Here is a 17,788-nt window from a genome sequence, read left to right as displayed (position 1 = left end):
ACGCCTTATCAATTAATTACCATGAAGTAATGTTTATCTGAGTTGCATTTCAGTGGCAGCTCTGGCTTCTTATGATTTCACTCCAGAGTAAATGTTTAGGTCTTTTGAACAAAAATGTCAGAATATACCAGTTCCATTAAAAAAACAAAGTCATAAAAGTCATGTAAACAGCTTTTACAGACTCTGAAGTCACCTACAGATGATTCTGCAAGCAGACCAAAGGACACAAGAGCCCTGCCGGGATACAAATCTCACCACTGGTTTGGCTGGTGACCTGAACCACAGCTCCCGTGTGTGCCTATAAACCACCATACAATGTTGTGGCAGCAAGTGTCCCAGCCTACCCCTCTGCTCCCAGCTGTCCTCACCAGGGCAGCAACCTAAACAGTGACTGCGGACAGAATCCATTCCTGCCAAGAAGAGGGAAAGGCTTCTTACAGCTCAGGAGTACTGAGGAAATCAATTCTCCAGGGAATTCCTTTCTTCTTTTCTATTTGAAAGCATTTTAAAACTATTATTAATTTTAAAAATATATTTTACGTCTTATGTATTTTGTGTTATCTGTATTTGTTTTATATGTTATACTATATGGCATAGTATATATGTAATATATATTTACATATTATGTTTTTATATATTCCTATATTTATTTTTATTTCCATTGTTTAATATTGGTTACAGAATGTAAATACCCTCAGAAATGCAAGTGTTATTCTCCAAAAGCAGTATATTGCTAGCAACAGAGCTTGTATATGTTATTTATTATGTATAAGCATGCACACTGCATGATCTAACTTACTATTTAGCTGTTGCTCACAGTGTCAGTATCATGCTAACTACATCTTGAACATTATCCTCCTGAGCAGTTTCATAATCTTTGAGAAAATATCTGTAGTGAAAAAAGCCTCATCTCAAACAGCCCTGACTGTTGTTACAGCAAAAGAAGTGTGTGAATTCTCTGGTGAACTCTGGTGAATTATGCGGGCATGACGCCCAAGGGTTTTGTTGCCAGTGACCTTACTGAATGAGTATTAGCTCCCTAAGACCATGTGGTTTAGTACTAGTAATACTAGTGTTAAACTCAAGCTGGCTAGTGTTTTGAATCAACATGCAAGGTTGTTAGTTTTGCAATCAGAAAATTAGAACCAGTATGCTTCCTTTAGATCTTAATGGCTACATAATGATTTTGCAACAAGGATCTCTGACAGAAGCATACCAGGGATCCTCGTGCCTAAGAAATCACCTCCAAGCGAATTTAAAATTAGCTAGCAATGTTTCTCAGGTAGATTTCCTCTTTAAGGTTGATTTGCTTTGATGGAAGTGTGTCATGAAACACATTCTATAAGCCATGCTCTGGTAGAAAATAGGAATGTACTCTTTCTTGTAGTGCTTTCATGGTTTTTTGAAGTAAAGTTGCAAGGACGTGTTAAATGGACTCGCCAACCTTGCCCAGTCTCCGCATTTCCTTCTACTCCTGTTAATGCAGTGCTAACAGTCTGAAACCTTGAGCTTTCCACATTCTTCACGGGGATTAACTGTAACACAGGAAGTAAAAAATAAAAGAAAGGAAAAAAAAGAATTAATCTGAATATAATCTTTTGTTGTTATTTTATGAACTTTTTATTACTTAAATTGCAGCATTGGTTTTATACTGCTGGTATGAAAGCTCTTTCCCCACTGAAACGATTTAAGTTCTGTCTTCACCAGTTTAGTTCAGCTGATAGCTACAGGCTTTTCCTTAGTTATCCTCTTCTATTCATCCCTTGTGTCCAAGCAGTAGCTTTAGGAAAAAAAGCCCATTACTTTTGTTGTCCTTTTAGTTGAAAACTCCTTTTAGATAAGTGCTGCTTCTAAGAAACCTACTGTGGGCATTTTTCTTATAGCTGCTCACAAATGCTTGCTGTGCCAGGAAGTTATCAGACAGCCACTGAACAGTATTGCCATTTTGAGTCACAAAAGGTGTCTACTGACATAAAACACTTTGCTGCTGTGCAGCATGTCACTCCTCTTGCTAAAGAGCCCTGCTGCAAAGGGCTGTGCTTGGGATTTGCTCTGGAATGCCATCAGTGCCACACAGATGACCATTTGCAAAGGGCATGTCAATCGCAAGCAGACAAAACTCTGGTGGTCTGAGTGTGTTTAAAGCCTTAGGTCAGACTTTCCATCTGTAAACATTCTCTTGTGTGTTTACGTTTTTCTACACTGTGATTTATTGGAGGTGAAAAACACTGTATACTAATGTCTTTAAAGCTGACTGATTAATTGTTGTTGATAGAAGAATATGCTCATCAGCAATAACTCAGAAGATCAACACATATTACTAAGTTCATCTTTAGTTAAATGTCAGAAAAACAGTAGTGAATTTTGTTACCTTTTGTAAAAAAATCAATTTCTTAACTGTGTTGCTGCTGTTTTAAAATATGTGTCTCCAGATCAGATGAAGTTTCTCTATCACATTTCTCTCTGGAAGAAATCATAGACCTGTATTGCACCAAATCAGTGTTTGCTCATGGATTTTCAGTCTAAAAAGAGCTTTCTTTTGGGAGATGGGACTCATCCCTAGGTCTAGACATCAGGCGTACAATGAGTCTAGGGTAAGATGTTTAAACTTTGAACTGTTATTACATTTCCAGTAAAATAATACCTTTGCTTGTAATACATAGTAAAAGGCCCATGTTTGTCTTGAAGTTAAATCTACCACTATACAGCAAGCTAGTTTTAGTACACATACACCCAGAATGTGTCTCTATATGCAAGTCAGTTCATAGGCTGCAGCAAGGACTGCAGAGAGAGCTATATGGCCTGGGCACAGCTGAGTGCTTTATTCCTGAAGCAGAGGTGGGTCACAGGGCTGTTGGTCAGACACAAGAGGTGTCTGGGGCCCTGTCTGTGCTCTCCTGACTCAGGAGTGGACAGCTAGTTCGTGTGGGACAAACTGTGCCACATCCAGTATGATGTTGTTTTTCACCTTCTGAAAAAGCAGAACTTCCTAACTTAGTAGATAACTTGAATGTGGAGCAGACAGCATCATTGTTGCTCACTCCTATACAGTTCAAGCTAATCTCCAAGCACATAAACGTAATGAAGAGCTAATGCAGGAATAAGATTCCTTTGGCTGTATCTAGCAGCCTAGTATTTGCTAGTCAAAATGAAAACATGTCAAAACGTTTTTCGGAAATCTAAAATCAATAATTGTTTTTTAATGGTTTATCTCCTACTATGGAAAAACATTACTCTAAACATGTTTTTATTTAATTTTTCTAAAACCATTTCTAGGCAGAAGTGTGTGCTAGTTGTTTTATGATGTGTGATCTGATCACAAGTACAGTGTATGGCACTGCAGTCAAACACAGGAACCATCCAACATCAAAAGCAAACCACCTCTCTGATTTATACGTCTACACTGCTCAAAATAAACTATTTAGGTCCTGGACACGAAATAGCAAGCAGGCATGAAATGCCACACTGTTTAATAAAGAATTTCAAACCTTTCACAAGGGGAATACAAGGGAAAAACTACTTCTGAACAGGTTGAAATCACTGGCTGACTACTGCTGACATCTGTCGTTCCGGTGATGCTCTGAAATTCCTGGCATATGAGGTTTAGTACAAAATAAATTAATAAACCAAACATAATAATTTTGCATATCAACCCAGTCTCTTCAAATTTAAAGTAGTGAGCAGAAACTTTAGCATTGCAACTGTTTCTGAAGAGAACACATTTTTCTTTAATCTTACTCCAATCCATGCTCAGCCCTGTATTTGAATTGGTTAATGCTTCCAGATTCAAGCTGTTGTGCCATGGCAAGGAAACCTTTTCCTAGGTGCCCTGATCTTGCATTCTTTTAATGTAATAATTTTTCAGTCTTGAGATATTCTTCACTAGCAACCTGCAGAATTCAAGACTTTCAGAACAGTCAACCTAGATCCAAGTGTTGCATCCATTTTTTTTCTTCTTTTTCTTATTCATGACTTTCAAATAGCTACAAGGAAATCCAGAATATAACTATCATTTTCCACTTTCTGCTGCAGTTTTTATCTTTCTGTATATTTTCTGTATATATTCTGTATATTCTATATTTATGGTAGAATAGTTTATGGTTTGAATTTTATCTAGCATAAAGCTGCCTAAAGGAGCAGACCTAGATACTATTCTATTATTCCTTTCAGATTTTGGCTGAAACTGAAATGAGGAGGATAACCAATTGTCCTTTTTCCTGCTCTAAAAGATAAGTGTGACGTGAAACACATGCCTCTCTTAAATACTCTCGCATGTGCCTGGTATTTTAGGTCAATAAACCCAAGCCTGGAACAAGGTTGAGGCAAGCATTACAGATTAAGAATTTGCCCAATTCTAGCAGAGGTTTCTTTGTTCCTCCAGAGGGGTTTATTCATACATATTACTTCTCTTCTTGTGTGTCCACTTTTCTGTGTTCAGCTGCTAGATACTAACAGAATGCAGCCATTCTTATCCTGCCCTTGCACCTTCCCCATCCTTAGCAACACTAACATTAAAAAGATGTAGATATAGACATTAATATTGAGTCTCCTTTGTAACACTGGAGGATGCCATCATTTCTGTGCTTCTAGGGCTCTCAGAGCCCCAAAACTTGCAGTTTCTTTGTCTTGCATGTTGTCTTCAATGAGAACCTGAGCTTTTAAACTCTTGAGAAGCATTTCCTATCAGTGGAGCTGTCAAACTTGCTCTTGTCTGCACTGCTTTAGACCAGTGTTCATCTTGGACCCCATGCCCATGACTGGTGTGACCCCACGTGTTATCCCATGATGAGCTGAGGGACAAAGAAGTCTGGGTGCAACCCAACTCACCCAATGAAGCAGGTAACAACAAAGGGGTGGAATCAAGTGTAACCAGATGAGAATCAATTAATTAAAAAAAAAAAAAAAAAGGTCTTTCACACTAACTGTTCTCATTAGCTGCTACTCCACATCTTGAGAACAAACTAAATACAAATGAGAAAAGTCCTTTTGTGATTCAGGTTGTCCCTCATGTGATAAATTTCTGTTACTTTACTCTGCCTTGGTGAAAATCTCTGTCTTCAAAGAGAGTGTGTATTTATTGTGGCCTCTTGGAAAACAGCCATTTTCTATTTGAAGTGAATTGTGTTATCCAAGCAGAATAAGTCCAGTTAGTATTTGCTGGTTTTCCTTTCTTACCTGCCTGGGGATACCAGGAACATGCACACCACACATTCTTATGTCTCCCTTCATCAGCTAACAGTTGATCCACATTTAAGAGAAGACACACAGAAATTAGCCCATGATTTCAGCCAGCCAAACCAAACTATATTACTATCAGACAGCTGTAATTTCTTAGTTGGCTTTTAAATCACATCCCCTTTCTGCTGCTCCATTTCCAAGTACTCCATTTTCTTCTTCCTCCACTAGTTTGATTTCTGTCTCCTGGAAGAGAGAATGAGGCTGCACAGGCTGCAGAAGCTGCACTCAAGGAGAAGAGAGCTCCAGGACAATGGAGCAAGGAATGTTCAGCTGAAGACTGGCTCAGCTTTGCCTTACAGTGACTCCACTCCTGAGGATTTTCTGTTACTAAATAATGCTCTTAATGAGATTTAAGTCCCTAATAAAAATAATTAAATTAACTCTGTCAAATGGCTGTTTTCATTTCTGACAGTAAGATGGGAGATTAACAATCAATTGATTGCCTGCCCCCTTCTGTCACCCCTTAAAAAATTTGTTATAAGTATAGATTTTAAAGGATATGAGAGAGGTGAGAAATGAAAATTATGGAAAGACTGGGACCTTATTATAGGTCTGAAGCAGAGCCTGAAGCTCACCATAGGAAAAGCTGAGTGGCCAGCATTGGCAGTCAAAGCTGCTTGCCTTGTGCACTTCCTCATGGTTTGGCCTAGCTCCTCTTCCCCCATATTTTTGCCTTTCCTCAGATTTACAGCAATATTACTTTGCTTGTCTGCTGGTGACATTTCAGTTAAACAATTTCTCCTTGATTTCAAACTCATGAAGTCTTTGAGTATTAGTATGCTGAAGGCAAGGACTTGCATAGCCTTGTCCCTATGAAAACTTTGGAGAGCAAATAACTCTACATGAACCAGTTGTAAAGGGGTCAAAAACAAGAATCAGCCTAAGGAAGTAAGAATTTCCCTTTCACAAAGACAAGGAAAGTAAAGTAGACTACTCTGAAAGAAGACATCTGCCTTAAGGCTTAGATGCCAGTTTAACAGCTAGGCAATACTCTAGACCATTGCCTAAATCCCAGCTCCAGAGAAGATGTGCACCACCATCATATAATGCCATGACCAATGTGCTGACCTTTCTCTCCAAGGAAAAATACATTATCTCCTGGTCTCAGGTTCTAGAAAACTGAAGATTTAGTTCCATGAAAGGTAGGGGGCATCTCTAGCAGGTCTTTAATGTGACTTAGTAGCCAAACCTGAAATTCTAGCCTTCAAAATGCAAGGTGAACTTTTTTAGTCCTAGAAACCTCTGCAGTCTAAATGGGATTTGATTTTAGAGTAGCTGAACTCAATAATCCTTGTGGGTCCCTTCCAACACAGGATATTTTATGATTCTATGATTGCAGACTCAAGATATGACTTCGCCTTTCAAGTATTTAGTAACTCTGCACCTTAAATTATCCGGCCTGAATGAGTGTACAAATACACCTACATATGCAGGTGAATCTACCATATTCAATATCAGAAGAAAGATAGAAATGCTCATTACTCTCTTTTAAAATATGTCCCAAGAAGAAGAGGTGAAAGTGGTACCTTAGTAATACCTTTTACCCTATGGTGACAATTTCTCAGCTTCTACACTATAATAGTAAGGTTCAACACAGGCAGTTGTGCTTTAAGGGGGCTCTTGTAAGTAATGAGCACCTGGAAGGGGGGTAGCATGAGAGCAAGCTCAGCAGGTGGAATTCAGATATCAAAGGAAGCATTTCTAGTTATTAAGTGCTACATGGGATTGGAAAGAAATAACCCAGGAAAGATAACTTGATGTAAAATACTGAAGCAATAGAAAGTCCTGTCAGAAGAGGAGGAGGATGAAAAAAGAATTCAGCTATGATTTACTTTTTAACAGCAACTATAAGCTACCAACAGAATGAAGCAAGTTCTTAACATTAGTGTTATCTGTGATACTTGGATTAGATCAGAGGCTTTCTTGTTCTAAATGTGGTGTCTAAGAGAACAAAAGTGAGCTTAGAAGAGGAACTGAAACTCAGGAGGGAGCTTCTCTGACTCAGGTAATGTATCCAGGCAAAGTTCTTATTTTCCTTTATTGACTCACTTCTTTAATAGAAGGGAGGGTATTATTTGAACTGCAGGATGTAAGGGTCTCTCTGCCTATTGGAGTAAGTAGAAGGAAATGTGGTCCCTATGCTTTGTTACAGCTTATAGTGAGTAGTTCTGGTCTGTAAATTCTAAAATTCTAGGTAGTCTGGATTATGGGTGTGATCCACACGTCTGCATTAGAGATCTCAGAAGAGGGAGAACACCAGAGAGAACAGAATCCTCTGATTTAGAGTACAAAGGAAATCTGCTCCTGTTTTCTTTATTGTATTGTAATGTTTAGCAGAGCAGGCTTTCGCTATCAGTGGCTCTGTCATAGATGAAGGCTTTGGTTCTTTCTTATACCTTTTATGATGTGCATGTTGTTTGAGAGAGAGAATTTAAATTTCTTTCATATTCTCAGTATTTCACGTTGAAAAACTGAGGACTCACCTACGCTGCACTTCTAGCATGCTATGTTGAGGTAGCACCTTTGAGATCATCTGGTCTTAAAAAACGCTGTAAGGTAAGTATATACTTACAGAGTATACACATGCTTGAAGTATTGAGGGAGCCTGGATGCTTAAGTGAAAGTTGTGAATCTTTATGTGGTGGCCAGACAGCTGTAGGTTTATTACTGTGACAGCTGTGACAGCCAAAATTACTCTGTGAACATAGATTCTGATTCTGCAACATCTGCCTTCTCTGCTTAGCTAGGAACCTTTTCCTCCATGGGGAGAACATGATGTATTGTATGTTTTTAACTGCTAAAAAACATTAAAGTACAGGGGTCCTATTTTGCCTTTAAAAAAAAATTAAAAATAATAATGATCTGGGCCCGAGATTTCTTATATGTTTTCTTTGGCCATAATATAAAGAAAGCAAATGAAATTAATTTCTGAGAGGAAATAATGTTACATCTGCTGAGAAGAAAGGTAGTTGCATACACTCCAAACAGCTTTCTCAAATCTAATTATCTCAGCAATAGTAATTACAGCATTAATAGACATGACTTGCTTCTGGTCATTTCGGAAAAATATTTAATAACGCTGCTCTTTGAAGAATCTTCTGAATAATTTTATTATCATAATTAGTATCGCCTGCTGATTACTTAGCTGCTCTTTGAAAAGTTCCTCTCCCGTGCCATTTCTTGGAGCTGGAGAATTTCTTCATGAAGTGAGCATATGAGATTTGACAAATATTTAACCAATGACAAGAGGTGCTACAGGTACTTTTGCCAGCTGTTTTCCAAAGGTGTCCCCTGTAAAAATATTTCTGGGCTGATTCTGATTTTGATTGCACCAATCATCTAATGGCATAAGTCCATCAAAACCAGTCAACTCATCTCACTGGCAGTTTATTTTTAGCTTTTTCTGTTTCTGATAGGAATGGCATATTCCAGTAATTGGTCATTTTGACTGAAATGCCTGGGTATGTTAATTTTTGTTAGTAACTTGCAAAATGAAGGTAAATTTCTTCAAGCATATTTAATACCTTTTAGAATTTCTTGGTAAGCAAAGGCAGCATCAAGAGAGTAAGAATAATATATTTGTATCTCTTGTTGCGGGCATTTGCGAAGCTACTTCCTAGAAACTTAACATCCCCTTCCTGGTAATGGCAGGGTTGCCCCAAGGCATTGGCACTCTCAGTTATTAATAGCTGAGGTCTGATTTCTGATCTTGGGCATGCCAGAGTGCAGTGTTTGCCTGGGAATGTGGTTAGTTCTGCCCATAATAAGTCCTTGGCACATACCAGTTACCTACTGAAATGGAGGAATGGCAAAGACACAGAAACAACTTCATGTCCACACTTCAGGAAACTGTACTGGCACTCTAAAGAATGAACACTTGTATTAATTCTAGGTTTTCTTGCAACCTACCTCACACTGGCTGGGCAAGCAGAAGTTCTGAGTCGCACAACACCTCCCATTTAAGTAACTGTTGTGTATAAGGCTTGGGATGAAGCATGTTGCTTTCCTCTCTAGCAGCCTGCTGAGCATTAAATAAACATAGAGGAATAAACTATGTATAAATCATTTAGGAATATCTAAATATTAAGATTTCAGTTCCTTCAACTCTTGTATTTTTTTTTTTCCATTATTCTCATTCTCTATTCTGAAATACATGCTTAAACTACATGCATTTCTAATTAATCTAGGCCAGCGAAGGCAAACTTCTGGGAAAGAATACCAACATTATCACAGCTCCCCGTTCACTGGTTGCCCTTCCTGCATCCTGACGCTGAAGGAAAGGCTGTTGTACCTGGGATTGCTGGGGAGGGGAAGCTTCTTGATATGAAACACAGTGGCATGAAATTAATGGTGGAAGCTTCTAGTCATGTAGGTAAAATCCATTCAGAGAAAACACTCTTAGTTAGAACCTTTTCAGAAGTGAGCATGACCTGGTAAGCCTCCCTGGTCCTGCTGTGTAGTAAGACTTAAAGGCTGGCCTCAGAACATGGGGACAGGATTCAGGAGAGATTGAATGAGTACATCTCCTTCCCTTTAGTTCAGGGCAGTTCTTGTGAAGTCATGGAGAAGCTTTTTTTTTTGGTTGTGAGGGCATATTGGCAACAAACAAGGAGTGCCATAACTACATAAACCAAAGAAAATGATCATACTCAAGACTCAGGTAGTCCTAACTATTGTCTCTTGTGGCAGCCAGAGCTCTTATTTTCACCATATCCTCTAGTTCAGAGGGACTTTCCCAAGCAGTCTCTTTCATAAGTGGATATTTCTATAGCTGATGGAGATATGTCATAAAATCTTCTGTTTATCTATAGCTAAAAAAGTGTATTAAATTATTCAGTAGCAGCTAGGATAGACAGTTCCATTTTGTCTTTATTAAAGTGCATACCAAAGAAAGTTTAAACCATTTGAGCAAAACAGTGAATCAAAGTTCAGAGCTGTTGCAAACTCCACTGATTTCAGCTGAGTTATATCACTTTCATGAGAGTTGAAAGCAAACTCTTGGAGGTTATTATTGTGGTAAGAGGAATGGAATCTCACATTATTTTGTATATGATATTGTATCTGGTTTTTTTTTTTTTTTCTTTATGTCTTGTTCTTTACAAAAGTCTTTAGTTTAATTGGCTTCAGAGAAGAATTTGCCCACACTTATCAAAACTCTAAGAAGAGCAGATAGGAGTAAAGCCAATTATTTAGACTTTATTTTTAGTGGACCAAAATGATGACAATATAAAAGGCAAAAAGATTAACCCAAACTCTCTAACACTTTAAGGTCTCAGAAAACAAGATTAAGACTTTGACAAACATCCAAGTAATAAATCCACGGAACTAAAATATACAATTTTAATAAGTTTACCACAAAAAAACACAAGAGCAAATGGGCACTGATGCTAAGCTAAGTTGAGGAGGAAAAAAAAACAAAAAACAACAACAACAAAAAAATTTAGCAGCCTTTTGTGTTTGTGGACTTTTAAAAACAGAGTGGCCAGTCATAATGCAATGATGCAGTTTGTTTCTCTAATGCCTAGTACGGTGCTGTGGGAAGATTAAAGGAGAAAAATGTTCCCAGCTTCCTGCCCAGTTGCATCAAGCAATATGCAGATCCTGTGCTTTTCTCCTTATTGGATAAAGAAAACACAGAGTGGGAGGTGCAGGTCTGTTTCACCAGAGTGTCCTAATTGAAGTCACAGAGGACCTAGGCTCAATGAGCTGCTGGTCAGACTATGACCAATGTCCCTCTCCTAGAAGAGGGAACAAGATCCAGGTCCGCTCAGAGCAGGGCAGACCCCTGCGTGTGAGAGGCACATCTACAAGGCAGAGGATGAAGCTGCGCACACAGAGCAATAACCTGCTGTTAAAGTGCTGCATATTCACCTGCCAGGCTCATGCTGCAAATGGAGAATGTGCCTCATCGAGATTTATTTTACAACTGCTTTCAGACACAAACCTGGTCAAAAACACAAATGTTGGTCAGACACCTGAGCTTCATCAATATATATATATGTATTTTTTTCCAGCAAAACTGTTCCAGGGTTTTGGGTAAAATCATAGTTGTTGGCCCTGCAGATCTCATTGAAAAACAGAGGCTATTCTAATTCTGAAAACCAGTAGAACTGTTCACAAATGCTGAATATGGGATTCTTTTGCAAATTTACTGGATACTCATTGGGGAAAATAAATTCAGCTTTACCTGGAAATTTCTGGTTGCATCTAAGGACTGTCAGAAAATAAAGCTCTAGAAATTCTGTCGTGGTAATGAGTGACAGATAGGCATAGTTTTGAAGATAGTGCTTGCTACCAGGGTGCTGTATTTGTGGCTAATTTTCAGCAGCATGTTGTTTTACGTTTTTTTTTTTTTTTTTTTTTTTTTTTAATCGAGCTGAGAGCTGGTGGATTTGTTCCTTGCTTTTTCTTAAGAAGTAATTTCTGTGTCCATTTCATATAATGAAACAAAAGGAATCAGACTATCTTTCTCTTCCTTGCAGCCTTTCTTTGTTCTTCCTACTGCCACTAAGAACCATGAAAATAAAGTAGACAAAGGAGCTGTGATTCTTCACTCTATTTTTGCAAGAAGCAAATAGCAGAATACACTTCTCTTCCTACTCACACCCATATTCCCTTCTTTGTCTCATTCACTTTTACTTTGGGAAGAAAGTAGATCGAAGAATCTAAAAATGAGCAACCTATGTAGACCTAACTGACACATCACTGAACATGGCATCACATTTTCCTATAAATTTATATTTAGCCTCTGTACTTGAATATCCCACTTAAGTTATATGAGTAGCACAAACTGACAAAGGTGTTAACTGATTGATTGGCGCAGTAGAGTAACTTCTATTTCATCCATGTCCTCTACCAGCTCTACATTTTCCATGCAGCCAGGCTGCCAATTCTCACACCTAGCGGGTGAGCCCTTTATTTCATCTTGCTTGAGCAAAATTCCATTGGCATTTCCAAACTGATGCTTGCACCCAGGTATTTCCTAACTCACTAGGCAAGGGACTGGAAGGTGAGGGAGGACCAGGCATGGTTTCTCTTACCAATTATTCTTGGAGGTGCTTCTCACAGGCTTTCCAAGCAGTCTCAGTGCTCCTTGACTGTCATAGCCTTTTCACTGCTCTTTTTCATTGCCATTTTAGTTCCCACTGTTTTTAGTAATTATTGTAGAAAGGGTGGCAAAGAAGCATGGATCCCTTCTCTATCATATCTTCAGCCTTACTGGGATCACCCTCATGAGTTATTTCCAAGCACTGCTACCAGCAGAGCTTTTTGAGTAATGTTTTCCTCATCAAAATTATTCTCTGAAAGTCCTGGAGGCATCTAGCACTGCCTGCATGTGAGGTGGCTTACACTGGAGCTAATGGTTCCAAAGGAAGAGGATAATATTCTGTCTGTGCAAATTTGTTTTAGCAGTGCTAAGTGGTACAGTCTGGAATGGGACTGCTATGTGCATGGACTACCACGGAAGTACAGCATGATTGCAGATTATTAAGTTAAAATATCTGTGTTCTATTCCTGTGAAAAGAATTTTCCATCCTGGCAGCTCAGATATTTTAGGGGCACACCTGTGTATCCCATCACAACTTTATGCAGCAGCAACAGGCGGGATAGACTGTTTCAGGATCACTGCCACACCATCCAGGCAGTTCTAGCTCATTGACCTGGGGAGAAGGAACAGAGCTGGTCAGAGGAGGGATGCAACAGGCCAGAAGGTTTGCAATTTTGGCTGCCTCAGCCCATGAGAGAAGCCTGACATAGAAAACTTCCAGGTGCATGAATATATGAGTTTGGCAAAGCCTGAAAAAGACAGAGACTGATAAATGACTCATCTAGGCCATAGTCTCAATATATTTTGAAGTATCAACAGAGTTAGGGGGTTAAAAATATACTTCTGGCTGTTTTATAATATCTGAGAGACACAGAACAGGAATTCAGTTTTGGTCATTTTTCCTGTGTGTTGAGGGGCAGCTTCTACCTAAAATGGTGAACCCTGTACATAGTCTTTTCTGAGCATAAACTTAGAGAGGCTATAACATAGTCTGGCTTGTACATGCAAAAATCATTTTTAAAGTGAATTTTCCAGATGCAAATTCAATCATCTGTTTAGCCAGGTGTGAGAATCTATCAGCTGTATATGCAGGTGTCAATGCCTGAAAAATGATCTAGTTTACTCCTCCGTAAAGAGTTCTGCATCACCTACGTCTGTCTTAAGCTGGGTTTTGAGGATTTAAGTGGAATTTGAACAGGGTTTTCTGTGCTAAAGGCCCTTTGCGTAGGACAAATCTTTCACAAAGTGTATGCACAGATGGGCAAATTTGGCGGACCACAAGTGAGGCTGGGCTGCTGGCCCAAATCGATAATCTTGCCCCAGATGTGTCTCCTCCTAAAATGTGTCTAGCTCTTGTCAGGCTCATTAGAGAGGAGTGGTTTTGGCTAGTTTGCCTTTTTTTGAGTGAAAACATAGCATTTCTCAGTGTATTATCAACATTCCCAAACTCAAATATTTAATAACCTATGCTATCTAATACCTGACTTGGCTTTGCATTAGAAACAATTGCTTGCAAAGTGTTTATCTATTGAGTGAGAATGATTAAAAGAAAATATAAAGTTCTTCATATGCTATTTTTGGGCAACAATTTGACCTTGTTGCTATTTTAAATATTTCAGTATAATTTATATTAGCTATAATACCATCAATAAGACTGCTTGAAAATTAAGTGTCGTTCTTGGCTTGAGACATTGGGTGTGTTGAGGGACTGAATGCCATGTGCCAGAAAAAAATTAAAACCAAAACCATGCTCAAGTAGCTACATATACAGAGAGAGCAAGCAACATGGTCTTGAACAACAAGCTATTTGGACAAACTGCCATGCCTACCTCTAGGGAGATCTTAAAGGGCCCCTCAATCTCAATAGCTGCTAAGCTATGGTGAAAAGAATAGATGAGATGACAAAGCCCTACCTAGTTTTGGTGAAGGTGTCATATTCCTGCCAGGCAATGCAGGATGTGGTGGAAAGCTCTGGGGAGAGGATGGGAGCTTACTGTTTTTTATGTCCCCATGTATCAAAATGCAGTGATCATCTCCCCTCTAAGAAGAGACTGAATTGTCCAACTTCCATTGTTTTTTTTCCTCACTAAAATGTCTCTACCCAGGTAGTTCTTGTCTTTAGCTCTTCCATTGCAAGTCAGTTTTTGTCAAATGTGGATGACATTATGTGCACCATGCCAGACAAGTACTAAGTCATGAATGCTTCCTTATCTCTGCTAGAAATTCCTCCCCTGTTATATCCCAAGAGAACATTTTGCCTTTTTCACAGCTGCCTCACAGATGGTTTCACGATCCTCCTGCGCTCGACTAAGACGATGTGAATGTTGTGGGATTTGGCAGTGCTTTCCAGCTTCTGGGTCCAAGTGCTGGACACATCCCAGCTCTGCACTGGGATAGGATCTGGATGTGTACTTGAGACCTTTTCCTCCTACCTGTCCATACCATAGTTTCCATGGAACTAAATACAGAAATGCTGGCCAAAAGACAGCTTCAGCACAGTACATTTTGGCCTGTCTAGATAATCAGTGAACAGGATCTTGGAAAACACTGTAGCTTATATCAATCAGTTGTTTAGATGCTGCACATACAGAACAGGGTTTTTTTTGTTTGTTTGTTTTGTTTTGTTTTTTCTTTTCAATTTTACCTCAGGTGTTTGTAACAGATTCCATTCTCAGCTGATCCTGTTTGACATCTCCTTTTCTCTCTCACTACACCTGCATGACATAGTGAGATTCTGACATTGCTTTTACTACAAAACAGCAAAATCCTATCTTTTCCTTCCATTTAGCTCCCCTGGGCATCTCCTACTTTGTCTGTGACTTTTTCTTCTCCAAGGCTTTCTGAAAAAACATCTGCTAAAATTATTTTTTGTACTTCCAAGTAACCTTGTTGGTCTACATTTTGAATAAATCTACCAGTAATTTCTTCACACGCTATCAAATTTCAGCTACTTCTGTTTCTTTAATATGCAATCTAGTCTGAAATTGTATAACTGATTGTCTTCTTTGCATGCTAACCCTTCATAATCATCTGCAGATGATACTACTTCAAAGGATTTCTAAATCTAGTCCATCTAGAGATTTTCCTGCCCTTTTAGAGCATCTACACAAAATCTTACTGCTTTTGTCTCATCTTCAAAAACTGAGGCTATGAGGACAGTAGGAAGTATAGTGCACTGTTAAAATGTTCATGTTCTTAATGAGCTAATTGACCTGGTCTTAGAGCTGATTCCTTAACCTACTTCTAGTGCCAAGTCTAAAATTAGGACATAAATCCTTTGAGTGAGAGATGTATTGCATCATATTTGGAAGAGAGATACATTTGGTTTTCAATGTGTCATCCTGACAAGCATACCTAATCACTTATAAATGTCTATTGCTGTTGACAATTGTTTTCTTACAGACTTATTCCACAAAGGCGTAATTCTGCTTTTTTTATTTTTTTCTTTTTCAAGCAATCTCTGAAATAATGTTTCTGTAGTTCTGTAGTTGTCTCTCTTTAGGAAGCTAGTGAGCCTCTAACTCTTTAGTGTACAGAAAAGTCTGACAGTGCTGAGATTTATGACACAAACCAATTAAAAACAGTACCTCTGCTGGTATGAAAAACATTCAGAGGTTTTAGGGACATAATAGCCTCTATCAATATGTGTCAAACTGGTTTTAATAAGTTAAATTTCCCATAAATAAAGCCTTAATTAACAAGTAGTTCTGCAATTTACTTTTGAAAAGTGTCTTGGAAATATTTTTCTCTTGTGTTCACAACTTCGCTATCAAAAAGGCTTGTGAAATACTGCAAGAGATTTTTTCAGAGTGCTCCAAGCATAGGGAGGTAGGATGGCAGGTAAAATCTCTCAAAAAAAGCTCTGGATTCATGGCATCACCAATACAATTAGATACTCGAGTAATATAAGATCTGAGCTGGTCTGCCATGAGGTCACATACTTTTATTTTTTATTTCTTCCTTTTACCTTCAACCCCTTCAGACATTTTACCTCTCTAAAATTTTCTCTAGTGTAGTGAATGTACAGATTTTCAGTACCCTGCATAAATGTCTTGTATCAAAACACCCATTAAAGTCAATGTGTGTCCTGTAGCTAACCTGTTCATAAAGTGCACTTGAAGTCTGGGGCTAAATGTCTAACTGCTAAATATGCATAGGGTTTTTAAGAGCGGTTTTTAAAACAAAGCTGAAGTATTTTGCCAGGAACATAAGAACTTCAGCAAACTTTTTCTTTCTTTCTTTCAGTGATCCTGCCTGGATCAAGCAGGCAACACTAGAAGAGTCTCAAGCTCATGCTGCTGGAAGGACTTAATTGCCCTAGGGGACAAAAAACAGAATCCAGCTACAAAGTTTTGGTCTCCATCCCAGATACTTAGTCTATTAAATGAGTCAGGAGGTTACGACTGAAAAGAAATAAGCCCCTCAGCAGAAGTGCATTTTGCAATCTGCTCTGTTTGGAAAGGTGCTGATGCAGTCAGGCTGCCAGCATCGGGAGATGGACTGATTGCTGCTGCACCAGATGGGACAGAGGAGAAAGGAGAGGGAAAATGGGCATTTGCACGCTCATGGAAGAGGGCAGAAGTCATGCTTTCCTATGCATCTAGCTACTTCTCCCCCAAATGCTAGCATACGCTTTCAGCAGGTCATGACTGGAGGCAGTAACACTTTCCTCTAGACGCAGGCTATTGAGTGTCTTTGTGACATGGCTAAAGAGAGCAGGAGGTTTAGTAGCTGGGGGCAGAGGTCAGGGATCCACTCAGTCACTTTGTCACTTAGGGCAAGTTGTTCGACCTTTCTGCATGTGCTTGCGCTATGTCAGATAAAGTGGCTTGACATCAGACTTTCATGGAATAACAGAAACTTAATCTGAAATAAACCTCCCTGAATTCACTGAAGAGGAGATCTATATTATCATGAAACTTGACCTGTGTGAGCTGAGCTAGAAATCTGAAAAAACCCATCTACTTTCCATAGTTGGGACTACCTCTAAACTTCAGTAGACAGAAAATTGTTCAAAAGACACAAGCAGCATTTGTGGCTATAGAGTAATTGAACTGTAACTTGTCATGTATAGTTGAATGTTTTTGGTAGTGAAAATCTGATGGCCTGTAACCATGCAAATCTAAAACTAGGTGTTTTTCAAAGCAAGGGCCTGCATAGGTTCTTCAGACTAAGTAGTTTGTGAAACTGGAAAAAGTACATACTTAAGTTAACCTCTCCTTCCAGTTCTCTCTGTTATTATTCGACTATTAAACTATCTGTGTCAGCAGAGAGCTTAGCTATTCTGTAAGAAAGTATTGGAGCATTTGAATAACTTGGAGACTTAAAAATATTGCAGTACTTGTTTCTCTTTTCTTGCTTGGGTAGTCAGGAAAATCATAAATCCTGAAATATCATTCTTGCTTGAAGAGCTTTTCCCCTGCTCATACTGAAAGGGTGGATATTTACACTGTGGAGCTTTTAGCTGAAACTGCTTACAAGAATTGCATAGACATGAATTCA

Source organism: Phasianus colchicus, chromosome 4 (assembly GCF_987193195.1).
Source record: "Phasianus colchicus chromosome 4, bPhaCol1.hap1.1, whole genome shotgun sequence".
NCBI lineage: Eukaryota > Metazoa > Chordata > Aves > Galliformes > Phasianidae > Phasianus > Phasianus colchicus.
This window is presented reverse-complemented; position numbering follows the sequence as displayed.